At 35.3% G+C, this 18,210-nt stretch overlaps 1 long non-coding RNA gene and 1 pseudogene across 1 annotated transcript in view; both read right to left on the bottom strand.

Moving 5' to 3' along the window:
• Nucleotides 1-18,210, bottom strand: part of LOC141571676 (uncharacterized) — a 152,711-nt gene that overhangs the window by 125,298 nt on the left and 9,203 nt on the right. The window lies entirely within an intron of this gene.
• On the bottom strand, nt 9,006-13,427 carry LOC109446357 (annexin A1; annotated as a pseudogene).

Raw genomic sequence — 18,210 nt, 5'->3', positions numbered from 1 at the left:
TAAGTTACCTAGAGTTGATTTCTACTGTTTACAATCAGACTTGACAGACTATTTATGTCTATTATATAATCCCTAATCAAATTTTGTGTAAAATGTGTCCCAGTTTATTGACCCCTCATTAATTTTAGTTTTATTATGTTATTTTTTCCACTGTTTAGAAATTTTCCATGTTATAGAATTAAATCTATAAGTCTTTTAAATGGCTTTTCAATTTCTTCAAAGCTAAGAAATAATCTTTACTCCATCAGTTAATAGTTACTCTCTTCAATTCCTATTTTGATTATATTAAAATTGTTCCAATTTATGCCGAATTTTCCATTATTCCTAAATACATTCGTTTTCCATGTTTCCTAGTAGCAAATGATTTTATATTGATTAATATATTTTTATATCTCTCAAATTCTCCAGGTCTTGGGAAGTGTTTGGTTTCAGGATATACTAGATACTGTCCACTTATACGGGAATACATTCCAAAGCTCCAAAGGATAATGATGTTCTACAAATACATTTTAGGAAGGAAGGAATTAGTGGAAGCATGTGCATAGCTATTTTTGTTTCTCTTCCTAGTCTCATTTCTTCTTTCTAGTGCAGCAAGAATAAGAATGTATAGGAGGCAGGAGAGTGGCTCTGGATTGTCGTCTAAGAGGGAAACAAAGTCCTGTGCTGGGAAGATTGACCAAGCAAGGACTCCTGGGAGAATGTGGAATGTGAGAGCATCGACTTGGGTGAATGACATACAAGTATTGGAGGCTCACTCTTGGCTTCATGCAAAGGAGTCTAACCTGAGAACTTAAAGCAGAGTTGTAAAAACAGTAATAACAATAATGTAAAACTTGCTTATCACATGAAATCTCACACAGAAGCTGAGTATCTGTAGCACATTACAGTAGAGTTGCACTGTTGAAACCCAGCACATCTGATCTGTTATCCTGCAGGGTGATCCCTACGATCCCCTTGGGACACCAGGATTCTGCAGGACATGATTTGAAAATGACTAGTTTATAGGAAAAGAGGCATCATACATCATCACAGTTTGTGCTCAGAAGAAAATGGCTGGCAGTACTTTAAATAACACCCCTCTCTGAAGGAGTTTCATTGGAGTGGGGAATCAAAGAGACGGAGCCTCAGTAGATCATAAATCAGACTGAGTACAAGAACCGGCCGGGGAGGGAGGTATGGCAGGCATAGAATCAATTCAGTTGCTCTAAAATCATGTTATGTGTCCTGTCACCGACTTCCTGGATGAAGTGCTGGCCAAAGACAATTTATTGTGAGTCGTCATCATCACAAGACACTTGATACTTTTCTAGAAGCCCTCAGTGTACTATTCACATAAATTAATCCTAATCCTACAAAATAGCCACCCCCCCCCCATACAGCTAAGAATAAATATGCATTTGAAATGATTCCCAAGAAAAGACTGGAAGAGGAGAGTAACATTTGAACACAATTATGGCAAATTAGAGGGAAGGATTTAAGATTTTCTCCATGTCAATCAAACCAGGTTGACATATTTAAAGGGGAAATGGCAAGTGGTGATTATTTAGTGTGTGAGAGCCTGACAGAGGGTTTTGTTTGTAGTCTCAGCCAAAGAACTGAATGTTCCATAATGTCACTGAAGAACAAAACGTCATCTGGTAGAATTAATGGCTGATAAATTTAGAGCAAGGCGAAGAAACTATTACTTTGTACTACATTTAGCCAACCTGTGAAACCCACTGCTACAGGAGGTTATGGAGTTGAGCACTGCAGTTGGATTTAAAGCAGAATGAATAACTTTACGACTAATAAGTGCCAGTTTCAGCTCCTCATGCCAAGATAAAAAGGGTAATCAAAACACATATTTGAGAGCACAGGCCAATTGCTGCAGGGATCAGAAGCAGGGACCTTTCCCCTGTAAATACTGATATGAAATCATCTGTACAGAAAACAGGAAGCATCTTTATCCCTGTGCTAGAACCAAGCATTGCCCCCTGCAGAAGCAGGGTTCTATGTGCTGGCCCAAGGGGGCTGCTGTAAGATGAGTGAGGATCCTGTATTGAGCTTCCACAGCCCTTGAGCTACTCCCAACCAACAAGCAAGCAAACATAACTTAAGACTTTTCTCTTGCCTCTCTTAGTTACCTACTCAACCAACCTCAAATATTTTCATGCTGGAGGGTCCATCCTGCTGACTAAAATAAAGGTTGGGTCTCCCCCTTCTTCACTAGCGGAAGGAGTTCCCTCTTCCTACTAGTCTGTTCTGCGCTCTTATCTTCAACAAATGAAGATTCTCTATTTCTGAGCATCTGTTCACAGTTCCTATGCATTCTCCCATCCTGACGACCTACAAAGGATCCCTGAATACTTTTCCTTTTACACGGGTTTTAAAAATAAAAAGTCAAAAAATCCAGGTAGGTAATATAACACTAGATTGGTAATATGTGTAGCACTCTAAGTACAGGAATATTTAAATTCCAGAAATAGAATCAACATTCTTTATTTTTACTAAATTAGAATTGCATTGCAAAATCTAAACAGATATGATGATATGTTGGATTGTAGATTAAATTCAAAATAAAAATATTAATTTAAAAAATTCTAAATCCAATTCCTCTGATTTAGAATTAGAAAACTAATGTCTTTCTTTTTTCTGCAGAAGATGTATTAGGTCTTGTATTTCTCTTTGAAAGGGACAGTCCAGAATTTGGTCTTAAATCCCTTAATTGGGAACAATATTTAGTTTTATTCCATTTCATAATGGAGAACAGATGTACCCAAATGTAGTTACTTCCAAACATCATTTGGTTTTATATTTACAGTAACTATTCTCAAGACATTTGAAGAAATCTTATTTTCCAACATCGTCATATTTAGCTTTCAGCATCATATACTGCTATATAATTTTATTTGAGAAGTTTTCATTCACGCTAATATTCATTCTATTAATTGTAAGAGACAAGAGGAACAACAATTAGTTTATTTTTAAAAAGTTTGAAGTAGAGAACCATGTTTGGAATTGTATCCTCAACTCGAAATTAGGGAATTCCTATAATTTCCAATTCTGAAAACTGATTTTAAAGTGTGGTAGGTTATTCCTTGCAAAAACAAAACAAAACAACCCCCCTCACACACACACACACACACACACACACACACACAATTTTCCTAAGAATAAAATAATAAAAAGATATATTTTTAAAATATTTATAAGATCTTTTATATTTATATTAATAGATAACTACTTTTCATGGCAGCGTTACTTTATTTGGCTTCAAAATAGAACTTCATTGAAATTTCTATTATATGTCTCAGTTCATTAAAATCTCCATCATGCACTGTCTTTCTATGGTTGTTCATAACAATGCCTTAAATTGCATTCTTTTGACAAAGATATACTTTGTGTATTAAACATGTAAGAATAGACTATAATTCAACAAAAAACTCTGCTCTCTCCTACTTTTCTTGAGTTACATTGCTCTCTCAGTCTCTGTCTCATTTTCCACTTTTGCTAGAGACATGGATACACAAAACATTTCTTACCTCCAGAAAAACAACAGCACAAACTATGATGAAAAATGAGAACTGACACTTCCCCTTAGTGTCAGGCTTATAAAATAAGATGTGACTCCAATAAACTGGAGAGAGCATGCCAGTCTAAAGAGGATGGCAACTACACAGCTCCAGCCAATTGCTCCCTTACAGTATTGAGACCCAGTGTTGCCAAAACATCTGGATATTTCCAGAAAGGCCAGATGCCTAGATTTTTGTCTCAAGTTTTAAATGTAGCTGACTAATTAAAAAATTTAAAATATAATGCATACTACTACAGACTCATTAGAAGGACTATAATTCAAAAGATAAATCATAAGTATTGGTGAGGATGTGGGGAAACTGGAACCCTTATAACACTGCTGGGAATACAAAATACAATAGCTACTTTGGAAAACAACATAACAGTTTCTTAAAAAGTTAAACATAAATTTAACATACAACTCACTAATCCTATTCTTAGGATTTTATCCAAGAAAAATGAAAACATACATCTACACAAAGGCATTTTTGCAAAATTTATATCAGCATTATTAATAAACAGCCCTAAATTAAAAACAACTCAAATGTCCATCAACTGGTGAATTCATAGACAAAATGTAGTAGATCTGTGTAATGGACTATTAGTGAAACATAAAAAGGAACTACCTACTAATATACACTATAACTGAAATGAAAAGCAAATCATTATGCCAAGTTAAAGAAGCCAGATGCAAAAGACTGTATATTTCGTCTCCATTTATATGAAATGTCCAGAATTGGAAAATCTACATACAGAAAGCAGATCGGTAATTGCCTAGGGCTTCATAAAGTGGGGGAGCTGGAAGAAAATGGGGAATGACAGACAATAGGGTTGGGGATTTATTTGGGGGACGATAAGAACATTCTAAAATTGAGGTGGTGATCACTGAACAACTCTGTGAATATACTAAAAACCATTGAATTATAGACTTTATACACTTTAAATGGGTGAATAGTATTGTATGTGAATCCTATAACAATAAAGTCTTTTTGGTTTTGGTTTTCTATTTTAAGCAAGAAAATCGGACACAAAGTTTTAGGATGGGAAACAAGAGACGCCAGAACAGAGTAGGAAGGAGAGCAGAAGTGAGACAAGGAAGCTGGGCATTGTATAGTGTGGCCTGGTGAGCAAAGGCAGGGTCCAGGGTTGGTGGAGCGAATGGCTGAGGGGTTCACCCTTCAGTCTACCCAGAGCTGAATGCCTGATGAATACTGGAAGATAATGCTTCACAGCATCATTAAGGACAAGGAGCAGTGTCAATACCAGCGACTGTTGTGGCTTATCAGCACCTCCCGGGTTTTCTGAATGCCTGATAGCATAGAGAGAGAGGGAACACCAACGATTACAGAAATGAAATGTCCCATCATTGACGTGAGTGGGATCTCAGTGTAGACTGAATTTGATTTAGGGGAATACTGCAATAAAGCTGCTTGAACAGGACACTGTGATTATCTCATTGATATTCATTCTCTTCCTCCTACTTTGTGTAGTGGCCATGAAGTTGGTAGAGACTGATCTTCAAGGACAAGTCCTGATTAGTCTCAGTCAGAGTAAAACCTATCTCTTTTGCCACAGTACAGACCTACCACCCATAAAATGTTCTGCTTTTGCTGTAATAGTTCTTGAAAAGTAATACCATTTTCAGACAACTCCTTTGTCCTACATGAGGCTTTTCCTTTGTACCCTAAAACACTCTAAACAAACAAGAGAAGTAATAAAACAATAAAAGAAATAATAAAATTGTTTTAGAAATAAAAATAATGAAAGAAGAAACAAAAATAATAAGTAATATTTTTGAGATGATGATTTCAGGCAAAGACATGCTCATCAATTTACTCAACACCACATTTTTCTAGTCAGACAATATCATATGGATCTAATTTGAATTGCGTGTAATGTTTAGATAAACCCCAAACAATTGACTTTGCTTATGTATGCCAAATGAGAGGGATAAAGGGTTTGCAGCTTCAACAACTCTTTGTTGTGAACATATACTATTTCCATGTGTTTCACAGCATTCTTTTGCTTAGCTTTTACTTTATCCTAAAAGTGGTTTCCTATGATGTAAACTTTTACTTTTAAACACAGTTGGAGTGCAAGATCAAGAGTCCCAAAAAGTTGAACAATTGTTGAAGAAAATAGTGCAGAAAAAAAAAGAATAAACAAACCCTTATTATACCCTATTTTATGTATAAACTTGCATTCTTTACTGTCAAATTATTAGAGTTTAAAAACTATGTAAACTTATTTGCATTGTTCAATTGCTACCTATAAAATAATTACGTATCTTGAATTGGGATGAAATGCACCACAATTTTTCTTTTAAAATTAACATAAATATGTGTTCCATTTAATGACTTTCACTTAGTATCAAGGGTTTCAGGAAGGAATCAGTCATTAAACAAGGGACAAGTGTGTTTCAAGGAACTAAGTCAATAAGAGCATTTTATTTCTGTGGCTATAGGATTTGGTGCAGTGGTTACCCATTCGGAAATGTTCAGAAAGCTTGAAGGTTAGGGAGGGGAATGGCTCTCTCTACCAGAATGTGAATAATGACGTGTGTAACTCTGCATGTAGCTGGCAGCCATTTTGTGATCATGTCAGGGAGACAGATGGGTCTGGATTTAAGCTGACATCATGAAAAGCAGAGTAAAGAGAGACGTAATCTATGACTTTGATGACATAATTTATCTGCTGAATCGAACTAAATGGAAATCACCATATTTATGTAGTTTCTAGTTATGTCTCTTTAATGCAAACTCATCTGGGTTTTCTGTAAATTGTTACAACAGGAAGTGTCATAAATTGGGCTTTCTGTTTCTAGAAGTATGACAGACTATATATGCAGAGAAATACCTTCAGGAACAAGAAAAATAACACAAAGTAAAATGTCTTTAAAAATCTTTCTTAGAACATAGCTGAGCTGAGCTAGCAGTTAAGAAATGAAAATGGAGGAGACAAGCAATGAGAAAGTGTGATTCCATGAGGATTAGGGGAGCACTGGAGCTGGCATCATCCCTAAGGATATCTGCCAATTATAATAGCTTCATCTGGGTTTTAATTGGCCATGTGTTTGAGAAACAGAAGCCAAAACCAGGGGCCAGAGCAGAGTGGAAGTTAGGGTCAGAGATGCCTGCAGGAAACCAGGACCACTTAAAAAGCAAAACCCACAGTGGGTGAATGAGAAAACAAATTGACTCACAAGGAAACATGCATGTCTCAACCTTCTCTCTGGGCGGAACAGAAATAAAGAAGAAAGCCTCCTTTGAGATTTCTTAACTACAAGTCATATTCACATGGGTTTGCCACTAAAATTTATAATGCCGGAAAAAAACCCAAACTGAAAATTAAGTTTAAAGGGATCTTTGGCTGGTAATTCCTCAGGTACTACTGTTGCAGAGAAATGCCCTTTAAATGCAGGCCTCAAAGAATACCTTTGGATAGAAATCCAAAGATCATGAAATCACAACAAAAATGATTAATGCACGAGGAAACAAGCAACCATGAACAAAAGTCATCATAAATGACAACTACAGAAGCAGCTGTGCATTAATAAAAACACTACATTTCAAAACTTCTGGAATGTAACCAAAAATCTTGAGGGAAATTTAAAGCCAAAAATACTTTTATTAGAACAAAAGCAAAACTCAAAGTCAATTGCATAAGCATTTATCTTAAGACACTAGGAAAAGAAGAGCAAAATAAACCTAGAAAATGTAAAAGGAATAAAACAATAATGAACAGAAAAGTATGAAGTAAAAAACAAAGATATGAGAGGATTACCAAAACCAAAAGTGGTTCTTAAAAAAAAAAAAAGACATGAAATTGACACACCTCGATTGGTTAAAGAAACAAGAGACAGCACAATATATTAGGAATGGAAAAGAGAGCATAACTAAAAAGGCAGCAGAGATCAAAATGGTAGTGTGGTAGATGAGGCTAAAAGGGATCAAATATATGGTGATGGAAGGAAAACTGACTTTGGGTGGTGAGCACGCAATGTGATATATAGATGACGTATTATAGAATTGTACACCTGAAACCTATGTAATGTTACTAACAATTGTCAACCCAATAAACTTTTAAAAAATATTAAAAAAAATAATGAAATATAAATGACTTTAATGTCAACATATTTGAAAACAGGTGAAATGAACAAAATACAAATTCATCACAATTGACTCAAAATTGGTTAGAAATAAAAATCAGAACGGTTATCAGTAGTCCAAAATTCCCCCTCAAAGAAAATAGCAGGATCAAATGATTTCACAGGAGATTTTAACAAAATATTCACAAACAGGTAACTCCAAACCTAAACTCCTAATTTATAGTATAACAAATTTCTTTTGTTATCAAAAATAAAAAGAGTAAAAGAAGGGGAAAAACAGGCCAATCTTTTAAAGCAAGAGCAAAAAACTTTCTAAAGAAGAAAATGTGCAAATTGAATTCAGCGAAGCATAAAAGGGTACTCTATCATCACTGAGTTGCATATATTCTAGGACTACAAGTTGATTTAATGTTAGAAAAATCTATTCAGTAATGTATCACATTACATAAAAGGAGAAAATGATATAATAATTTCAATAGGTGCAGAATAAGCAGTTGATAACAGTTAATAATCATTTTTAACACAAATTCTCAGTGGACAAGGAATTTCTCAGAAAAGGAATTTCTTTAACCTGAACAAGATGGTGTATAGAAGAACCATTATAGCAAACATTATCATCAATAGTAAACCATTATAGTTGTTCCCAATATTTCTGTTCAACATTGGACTAAATAACACGGTTAGTGCAATAAGAGTTTTAAAAAGAAAAAGAAAGAAAATCCATAAGAATTGGAAGGGAGTAAATTGTTATTATTCAGAGATAAAATGATGGTGTACAAACTGGAAAACCCAAAAGAACCTACCCAAATTATTATATTAATCATAGATTTTTTAGCAAAGTTGCTAGTTACAAATTCAATAACCAAAAGTCAGTAACATTTTTGTATACAAGCAAAAAATAGAAAATAAAAATTTAAGAATATACTATTTATAATGGTTTAAAAATGGTAAAATACCCAGGAAAAGATGCTAACAGAAAGTATGTTGAAAAAAATGTTTGTTTGTTTTTGGTCATTTGGGGTTTATTCCTTAAAACAAAACAAATCAAACAGAAACTTAAGCTGTCATTTAAGTGGGGTTTCAGAAGGGAGTGTAGGTAAATGAAAACTTCTTAAATAGACTATTAACCAATCCTTTTTCTTTTTCCCTGTAAAATTATTTTATTTTCTGTTATATAAACATATTTTTCAGGTAATGTTTCTAGAACAACCTGTTTATGGGATTTTATAGTTGGGGTAAATACATTTTAAAAAAACTTATTTTTATTATACAGAGTTGTAATGTAAAAATGATAATATAGGCTTTAGTTTTCAGAAAGCAGTTAGCCAGACTAATCCTGAAAAAACTATTTAAGTCTATAATATGAAATGAAAAGATACGATTTAAAAATCTCTGGATCAAAAAGCTTGAGATCAAAGGAATGTTTACTATCCTCCTTTACTTTACTATTACAGAGAGCCACTAGGATTTTTTTCCATAATCTTTAGATTCATCCAGGATGGCTTGGCAGAGAGAGATACCATACAACTTCTGATGGCATGCTTTGATATCATTCATGTCGATTTCAGAACAGAAAACCATAATTCTAACCAATGTCTTATGACACATTCCAACACTCTTCATGGCCTGATGAAGCTTCTCAGCAAAGAACATTGGTTTGTTTGTGGCACACTTCACAATCCTTGTGAAGCATGTCTTGACATCACCTGTCATCTCCAGCTCCAGAACTTTGTTATGTCGTGCTGACTGGACTTGAAGTACTTCTGAAACACTCTGCAAAGATGGGGATAGCTTCTGGTGTAAGAATGGTATTGAACGCACTCACATCTGTCGCTTTTCTCCTTTCCCCCGGCATCTGACTCAGCCAAGTCCTCATCTATGCCAAAATCCTCAGATGGGTCACCCTTAACAAGAGAAAGCAAAGCCTTCTGGTAATCTCCAGATGTGTCTGAGGTGATGTCTTTAGCCAGATCTCTCTTCAATTTTTCTCTATAGACTCTGTTAATTTCTCTGTTAGTTCTTGATGCCAAAATTTCATTCAGAGTGTCTTCATCAGTTCCAAGGCCCTTCATGGCAGTGCAGAGTTCATCAGCATCCAACTGGGCTGGAGTTTTTAGTAGAGCCAAAGCCAGTTCCTCGAGGTGACCTGTAAGGGCTTTCTTCAGAGCTTCATGGGGGCTTGCCTTTTTCCTGGAGATATGCTGCTTTGATCTGTTGATGCTGTGCACTGCTTCTCTTAGTTAGAATATCAGTGATGGTTGCTCCATCCACACTTTTAACTGTTATTGCTTTATGCAAAGCAGCAATATCCCAGGATGTACTGAAGCTAAGATAGGGGCTCATTGCTGACCCGGGACCACCTTTGGATTCTTTCAGTTTTAATGTATTCCTGCTCTTCATTTTCAATAAACCAGGCCTGCTTGAGGAATTCTGATACAATTGCTACCCTGTTTCCCTGAAAATAAGACCTAGCCAGACAATCAGCTCTAATGCGTCTTTTGGAGCAGAAATCAATATAAGACCCGGTCTTATTTTACTATAATATAAGACCTGGTATTATACCATATTATGTTATGTTATGTTATGTTATGTTATGTTATGTTATGTTATGTTATGTTATGTTATATTATATCATACCTGGTCTTATATTATAGTAAAATAAGACCGGGTCTTATATTAATTTTTGCTCCAAAAGACGCATTAGAGCTGATTGTCTGGCTAGGTCTTATTTTTGGGGAAATACGGCATTCTTAAAGAAGTTTCTTTTTTCCACTTTCTTCCAAAGAACGAAAGAGATTCTTCTCTGATCCTTTCACACTCTGAATACTTTCTTTTTAGCCCCAACTGGATCCCACATCCAGAATTGCTAGGGTCATGAATCACTGAACCATTGCAGATTCTGAAATGCAAATTAGTGTGCTTCCATGTTTTCCCAATGATGATTTATTATTCAGCTTTCTTGTATCTGCTAAATCAGTTATTGCTATCCAGCTATGGTCCAGATTCTCCTTTCTTGTTCTCTTTGTCCTAGAGGGTTTATGTTTGTGAGAGATTCTGTAACAACACAGAGGTGAGTGTATGTGATCAATTCACCATTTTTTTTTTTTTTTCACCAGAAGCCCACTTTAACTTTATATGAGCATATCCCTATGGGAAATAGGTATTCACTCGGAAATCAGATAAATGGGATATTTACTTGGCAACAGAGGAAAAAATCTATCTGTTGTTTTGGGGTTGTTTTGTTTGTTTGTTTGTTTGTTTGTTTTGCAGGGCAGATTGTTCCTAGAAACTTTAACCAGTGGATGGCAATCACACTAACTGACTCAGCCAATATACCAAGTTTATTTAACCGAGGTTGAGGGCATTATCAGTGACTGAGTCAAGGGCAAGTCTAACAAATGGGCTACAGGGAGAAACCAAAATGTTGCTCTTTGGGGCCTGGTGAAATGTGGCATTCTTCTCAAGAGTAAGGTGAGAGAATCCAAGGCACTCTACCAACTGTCTCAAAAATCAGAAGGTTGGCTGGTACATTGAGATGCTTTCGTAAGACATGTAAATAAAGCAGTGATTTGCCCCTTCCCTTCTTCTTGAGGCTGAAGAAAAGGCATAATTCAATGACATGTTTTTTAGATTTCCCCCCGTGCATCTGATGTTTAATGTGCACTGTTTGCTATTGCTGTGTTTTTTCCCCAGGTTTTTCATTTTGTTCATGTACCTCAAGGTGATTGTTCATAGTTGACACAGTTTTAGAAATGCTTTTTAGTGATGATTTTAAACGATAATAGTTATAATAACTTCACTAATTTAGTCTGTGGATCCTTATCTGTAGCTGAACAAAATTACACTCTAATTTCCTTAAAACTTGTAATTCAGCACAGAATCAAATCTTTCCTTTCATGTTCAGATCCTCTGCCTAGTTTCCAAATCCCTTGAGATCAATCTAATCCTCTACAATTTTCTTCCCTTTAACTCCTTCCTTCTCAGGATCTCACATCACGAACCTTTCTCGGAACCTGTCAGTGAGAGTGCTGCAACACATCTTGGGCAGCATTTGAAACGTTCAGCAATTGATCTAATGACCATTGACCTAGGAGGTTAGGATTGTGTTTCTGCGTGTATCACAAAGTGCCCCTGTACCCCTGGAAAACACCTTAACCCCAGATTTCCCCTCTTGTGCATGAAAATAATAGTATTTATAGTCAGCACCTTTATCTTTGTAAATAAAGGTGTATGTATAGGAAGATAAAAGATAAAGATATCAGTTTGTATTATTGTTCTCAGTTCTTGATACCTGAGTACTGAAATATTATGAAAAAGAGAATGAAATAAATGGGAAAGGGGAAAAAAGACAATGATTTGAATCATAGGAAAAGAACATAAAGTGACTCTTCTAGAGAAAAATGCAGACATTTTCCAGAAACGTCTGTCCAAATAAATGATGTAGGAAAATCATCATGAGAAATTGACAAAACAGTAAATAAAAATAAAAAGAAGGCATTATTTTGCAGTTGGCGAAATGAGAAGTAGAAAGTTTATTTCATAGAAATGATTATTTTAAACATGCTTAAAAAAAGATATTTTTTAGTGTTCAGAAAACAAAAAAATGCCATGCTGCTGTCTTTATACTTTTAAAAATCATCTGCTTGGCATTTTTTAATTGAACTTGTACTTGTTTCAAACATTATACCCTCCTTGAAGCCTTTTCCAATTTCCAAAACAAAGTTAATTACTCTCCCCTTAATGTTGCACACGCCTTTGAACTTAATTTTCTTGTAGCATTTATACTTAACATTTTTGGTGTCGTTCTCCCACCCCACTCCAGGCTGTGAGCTCCTTTAGGAAAAATATTATGACTTATTCTTTTAACCTTAGTGCCAAGGTACATAATATGAATAAAATAATGCTTTCTTTTTAATCATGTTTCATTAATTATTGGCTTTTTAAGGTGAACATTTCACTGGACATTTAACTTGTGTAGTTTATTTATAATGTCTATCCACCCTCATTTAAAAGTTATTTCTCATTTCTTTCATTAAAATATAATCCTTCTAAAATTCCAATTATAGTACACCAAGAGCACAAAATGAAATGGCAAGAATATGTATTTTTATGTGGTGACCTTTCTCATAAACAGGGAATTCTTTAGTAGTGTTTTACTATAACAAAGCTAAATGTCCCAGTATAAAATTTTTTAAAAGTCACCCATACTTTTCTACAAGTTGCTTCCAAAAAGGACTATGACAATGGCCTGTTTCATTAACCAGTTTTCTATATTTGAGGTGTATCTGGTGGGAAAGCAAGAAAAATCTATACCAAACTTTCAAGACAGTTGCTCTTTACACCCCCAAAATTGTCTAAATGGGAGGAGTAAGAACAGTGGTAGTTTTTCTTTTCTTTTTTTTTTTTTAATCCCATTTCATTTAAGAGAAGAAAGTAAATGACATATGGCTCCATTAACAAAGTGCTAGGCTATGGATCTTAACGTTTCCTGCCTGGTTCTCGTTTCAACACCTCTGTCATTAACTGTATATCATGACATTTTAATCTCAAACACACACAAAATAAAGACGTAGGACTAGATGATAGCCAACGTTCTTTCCAATAGTTCTGCAGTGCTACCATCTTCTAACAAAACCTTTCTCTATTTTTGCAACCAAAGCACTTTGGATGGAGTTCAATCCTTACCCACCCCATATAGAATTCCCGTCTACACCAAGCAGTATTATAGGGAAGCTCTAGCATTCATGCGTACATAATCACTCTCCATGCCCGCAGGGTTGGAAACGTCGTTATATCTGATGATATAAAGCAGCCTTGAGCTGGTGATAGGTTATCATTAAAAGGATTAAGGCTTGCTTTGACATGGGCTGACATCCCAAAATTAGATTTAATGTTAACAGCTGGAATGCTCAAGAACATAAAGGGTAAGTAAGGGAGAGACGAATGGAGTTAAATTAGATCAAGTGGGTGTCAAAGGCATGTTGGAATTATTTTCAACTCAGTTTAGAAATGTTTCATTCAATAGCTAAAAACGTAGAGTTGGTATAAATTCTCATCTATGATTACAAAATGTAGAAAAAATATCTTACATGGAAAATTTCATCTTCCAAGATAAGTATTGTGCCGCTGGACACTTTTTTTAGAGAAATGACTAATCCTGGAGGCTTTTTAGCACTTTTGAGCTTCACAGCACTTGAAAAACATGCTAATACTTAAAAACCAAGACCTGTTAAGTCTCAGGAGGAAGATTTATTTTTCTCTCAGCATATTTGCCTGAAAATTAACTTACAGGTCTGAGCAACACAGGTTAAGTTTGGTTAAAAAGCTTTTGATGGCTGACAGGGGGTGTACCTCAAGGTTTATTTGGTGAGCTGCAGGTTGTTGATAACCAGGGTATAAGTATCCACAAATTCTTTTCCATCTCTGCTCCATGGACCTATATTAGAGTCACAATAGGGTTGGGAGCTGGGGGTAAATGTTACTGAAAATGCGAATTTCTCTCCCCCATTCCAGACCTCCTGAAGCAGAAACTCTGAGGGTGTTGCCTAGGAACAAGCACCCCAAGTGACTCTTATGCTTACCAAAGTTTGAGAAGCACTGCCCTATTTCTTGACCATTCTCATATTCTCTAGACCAGATCACTCATTTTTTTCAGTGGAAAAAAACACACACACAACTTGCTAAACGCTATCCTACATTCAGTTGGGTGGTGGGTAATAGATCACGTGAAAACAAATATGTGCCCACATTTACTCTGCTTGAAATGCCTCCATCACCAACCCACCCCCAGATACACACACTGCTAAATTCCTTCTTTTTCATTCTCAAGACCTTGTTGCCATATCTCTTCCTCCTCAACCTCTACAGTTGAGTTGATTTTATCCTCCTTTGAGCCATTATTTGGACTCACTGTGAAATAAATTGTAGAAGTGCTATTGTAGCATGACTGAAACTGTCTCCCCTGTAAGATTGTTCACTTGATGGCAAGAAAAATTTATTATTTTACCCCCACTTCCTACTGTAGTGCCTGGCACAGTAAATACTCAATAACTTGTGTGCTCAGAGAGAGTTCATGGGACTTGGGGAGGTGATTGAGTTTTGAAAACAACATGAACTGTGGAGAAATAATGAAATTAAAATACAACATACTAGCCTTTGAGAGCTATAGACACCTCCGTTACATACAGGCACTTCTCTGGCTGTATTGGTAAAGTCAGCCCTTCTATGATAAGCGAAAGGGTAAACCTGGAAGTTCAAACATTGTAAAAGAAGCTTGATTTCCTCCTCTTCAGTAGTTTCTGGGGGGGTTGATAAAGGCAGTTAAATGCCTGCTAGTTAACTCAGTGCCTTTAAGAATGTTGATTTTCACTTGCAGCCATTACCTTCTTCAAGTTTTAATAAGTAAAACTATAAAGATTGTGAGTTTCCTTAATAATCCTTTGATTTGCAGGAGCTATGCGCAAACATAAATATTTTTATGTTTCCTAGAACTAAAGAGCTCTAATGTCTTTAATTCCAGACTCTAAAGCCCCTAGTTTTACATATTCCTCTACCAATAGGATTTACAATCTATAGTTTATATTTTATACTGGTAATTGTCATTAAAAATTCTGTTAAATTATTATATCTCTGTAATTCTAAGATGAACATTTTTTTCTCACTTTTCACATGGCATAAATTGTGAATTTCACATGGCAGAAATTTCACAAGGCAGATTGTCTTAAACTTGACGATGCCTTATTTTTAATAAACTATAGTAGCTTCATTCTTATCAGTAGTAACCCTAAGCAACTACAAAGGATCTCAAATAGCATATCTAAAGCTTGCCAAAATACATAGCTAAATGTATCCTTAGCACATAAAAGCATTTGCTTGTAAGAGAAATAAAGAAAAAAATTCAATTACTGTATTTAAATCTTCCAGAGATAATATAGGACACACAATACTTTATTTTATAAGCGAGTCTATGAAACAGACCACTAAGTTTAATGTATTTCTTTATCTTTTCCCTTCATACCTGACGCTATGACATTGTGAATGCTATATCTTCAGAAACTGAAGAGTTACTGGAAGTTTTTACCAAATTACACATGCAGGCAATTCCTCTTTGGGCTATGGAATGTGGCCCATGTTAAAAGTACTTGAAAGAGAGAGGTGATCCCAGAACTAGAACATGAAATGAGACTTAGTAGTTAAACTAGTTATTATTAACACATAATGGATGCAAGTAGAAGTCATCCATCCTAAGAAATTGTTTAACTCTTCCTGGCTGGGAAACTTTGGCAATAAACAAGTTCAATCAAGGTGATTAGAAAGTAATCACAAAGAGGCCGGACCAGAGCAGAGATGGCCAAAACCAAAATTTCCATTACTGGATGCCTTCCTTAGGAGGTGAGATAAGAGGATTTTAGAAAAGGGAAGCCCCAAAGGCAAGAATCTGGAGAGTTTATCTCTCATGGAATAGATACTCTGAGTCTGGCAGCCCCAAACGTATTAATCCTGGAAAGATTATATTCCCTTTTGTGAAGCAGAGGTAATTCATAAGGATTGAACATATCCTACAAAACTCACTGTGTTCTGATTTTATTCTCACCAAGAAAATTGATAAATTGCCATATTTTTTTTAAAATCAATAAGACATTCTATTGATTTAATAATGGGTTTTCAGGAAAAAAATACATATATCAATGTTAGTACAATATATCTGACTTAAGAAACGTTGATATGTGAAATAGCAAGAATGAGAGAGAGATGGTGAGCAGAGATTGCTACTTATTTTCTCCAATATCCATTTTCCCCTTTCTGCTTAGTAGCAAAATACTGATTTAATTCAGGACAGTAAAGCACGCATACATTTATAGATAAAAATTTTAAGACTCTGTTGCACCAGTTATATCATAAATTCTAGTAAATGTAATATAAGTGAATTCAGTGGAGATATGTTTCTCTTCCTCTTTTGACTTCCTCCCTTCCTCTTTTGTGCTCCCTGAAATATGGAAATCATGGCTGAAGTTTTAGCATCTTGGGCTTTTAAACAATTTTGAAGATAGAAGATACATACTGAAAATAGTAGAACAGAGAGATAAGAGGGTGGATCCCTGATGACCCCGTAGGCCATACCAGTGCTAGACTGTAGTCTCAGATTTCCTTACTGTGAGAGAAACATGCATTTCTATATTTCTTTACTGTGAGAGAAACATACGTTTCTATCTTGCATTTTTTTTGTCTTTGAAATATTAGCTTACCTAGATTTTATTTTAACTAAAATTTATTGGAGTGACAATGGTTAATAAAATTACATAGGTTCCAACTGTACAATTCTGTAATACATCGTCTATATATCACATTGTGTGTTCACCACCCAGAGTCAGTGCTACTTCCATCACCATGTATTTGACCCTGTTTACCCTCATCTACTGCCCCCCTCCCTCCTTACCTCTGGTAACCACTAAACTATTGTCTGTGTCTATGACTTTTTGTTTCTTCATTTGTTTGTCTTATTCTTTTGTTGCTTTCAGTTTTATATCCCACATATCAGTGAAATCATACGGTTCTCAACTTTTCCTGTCTGACTTAATTTCACTCAGCATAATAATTTCAAGATCCATCCATGTTGTCACAAATGGCACCATTTCATCTTTTCTTATTAAAGCCACTGTATTTGGTACTTATCTGCTATATGTAGCCAAACCTATCCTAATTTATATATGTGATGATTCTACTTCTCTGGTACCTGATGCCAGGAGGGGATATCTAGGAAAGTAAAAATATGTATTGTAATCACTAGAAAGGAGTGTGGCTCATAATAGAAGAAATTGTTCTCTGATTTCTGCAGTAGTTTCTTTTGAGTCTGCTTTTGTGTATCAATTCCTTAGAGTCTCATGAATTTTGGGATGCCCTAAAAATATGGATTTGGGAGTTCTGAAAAACTGAGGGGAACCTGCAAGGTCTTGATAATTGGTTAACTGACCTCTCCTTCCCTTTCATTTTTGTAATATTAAATTCTCTATACAACTGCTCCTATTATATTCATATATAGAATTCTATATAGGTTGAATATGCAAAATTCTGATAAAGGATAAAACAGATTATAACTTATTTTTCATCATATGAAGCCAAAAACCTATAGAATTCTAAGATAAGAACCCACCCACTGATTAAAACAGTACATGGCACATTGTTGCTTTTAATCAGTTTATGCTATGTGACAAACCATATTAAAACTCAGTGGTTTTGAAAAACAAGTATTTATTTTTCTTTTATGCATTGGTGGGTTGGCTGGGTTTTAGCTGATTTAGGCGGGGCTTGGCTTTAAGTGGCAGGTTTGGTCTATAAGTTTATTCCATGTGTGTCTCGTCCTTCTTGGACCAGAGACTATGTCTGAACTATTTTTACTTACAATACTTATGACACCAAATGTGTAATCCTGGTTTTTTTTTCCCCCACACCAACAACCAGTTCTCCAACTCTCCAGATGGGTGTCCTACATTTCAATTCAATTTTGACGCTAACTACTCAGAGTTAGCACAGACCCCACAGGTTAAGGTCTC

The sequence above is a fragment of the Rhinolophus sinicus genome, linkage group LG05 (assembly GCF_036562045.2).
Source record: "Rhinolophus sinicus isolate RSC01 linkage group LG05, ASM3656204v1, whole genome shotgun sequence".
Taxonomy (NCBI): domain Eukaryota; kingdom Metazoa; phylum Chordata; class Mammalia; order Chiroptera; family Rhinolophidae; genus Rhinolophus; species Rhinolophus sinicus.
The sequence above is the reverse complement of the archived record's forward strand: the minus strand, read 5'-3'. Positions and strand labels throughout refer to the sequence as shown.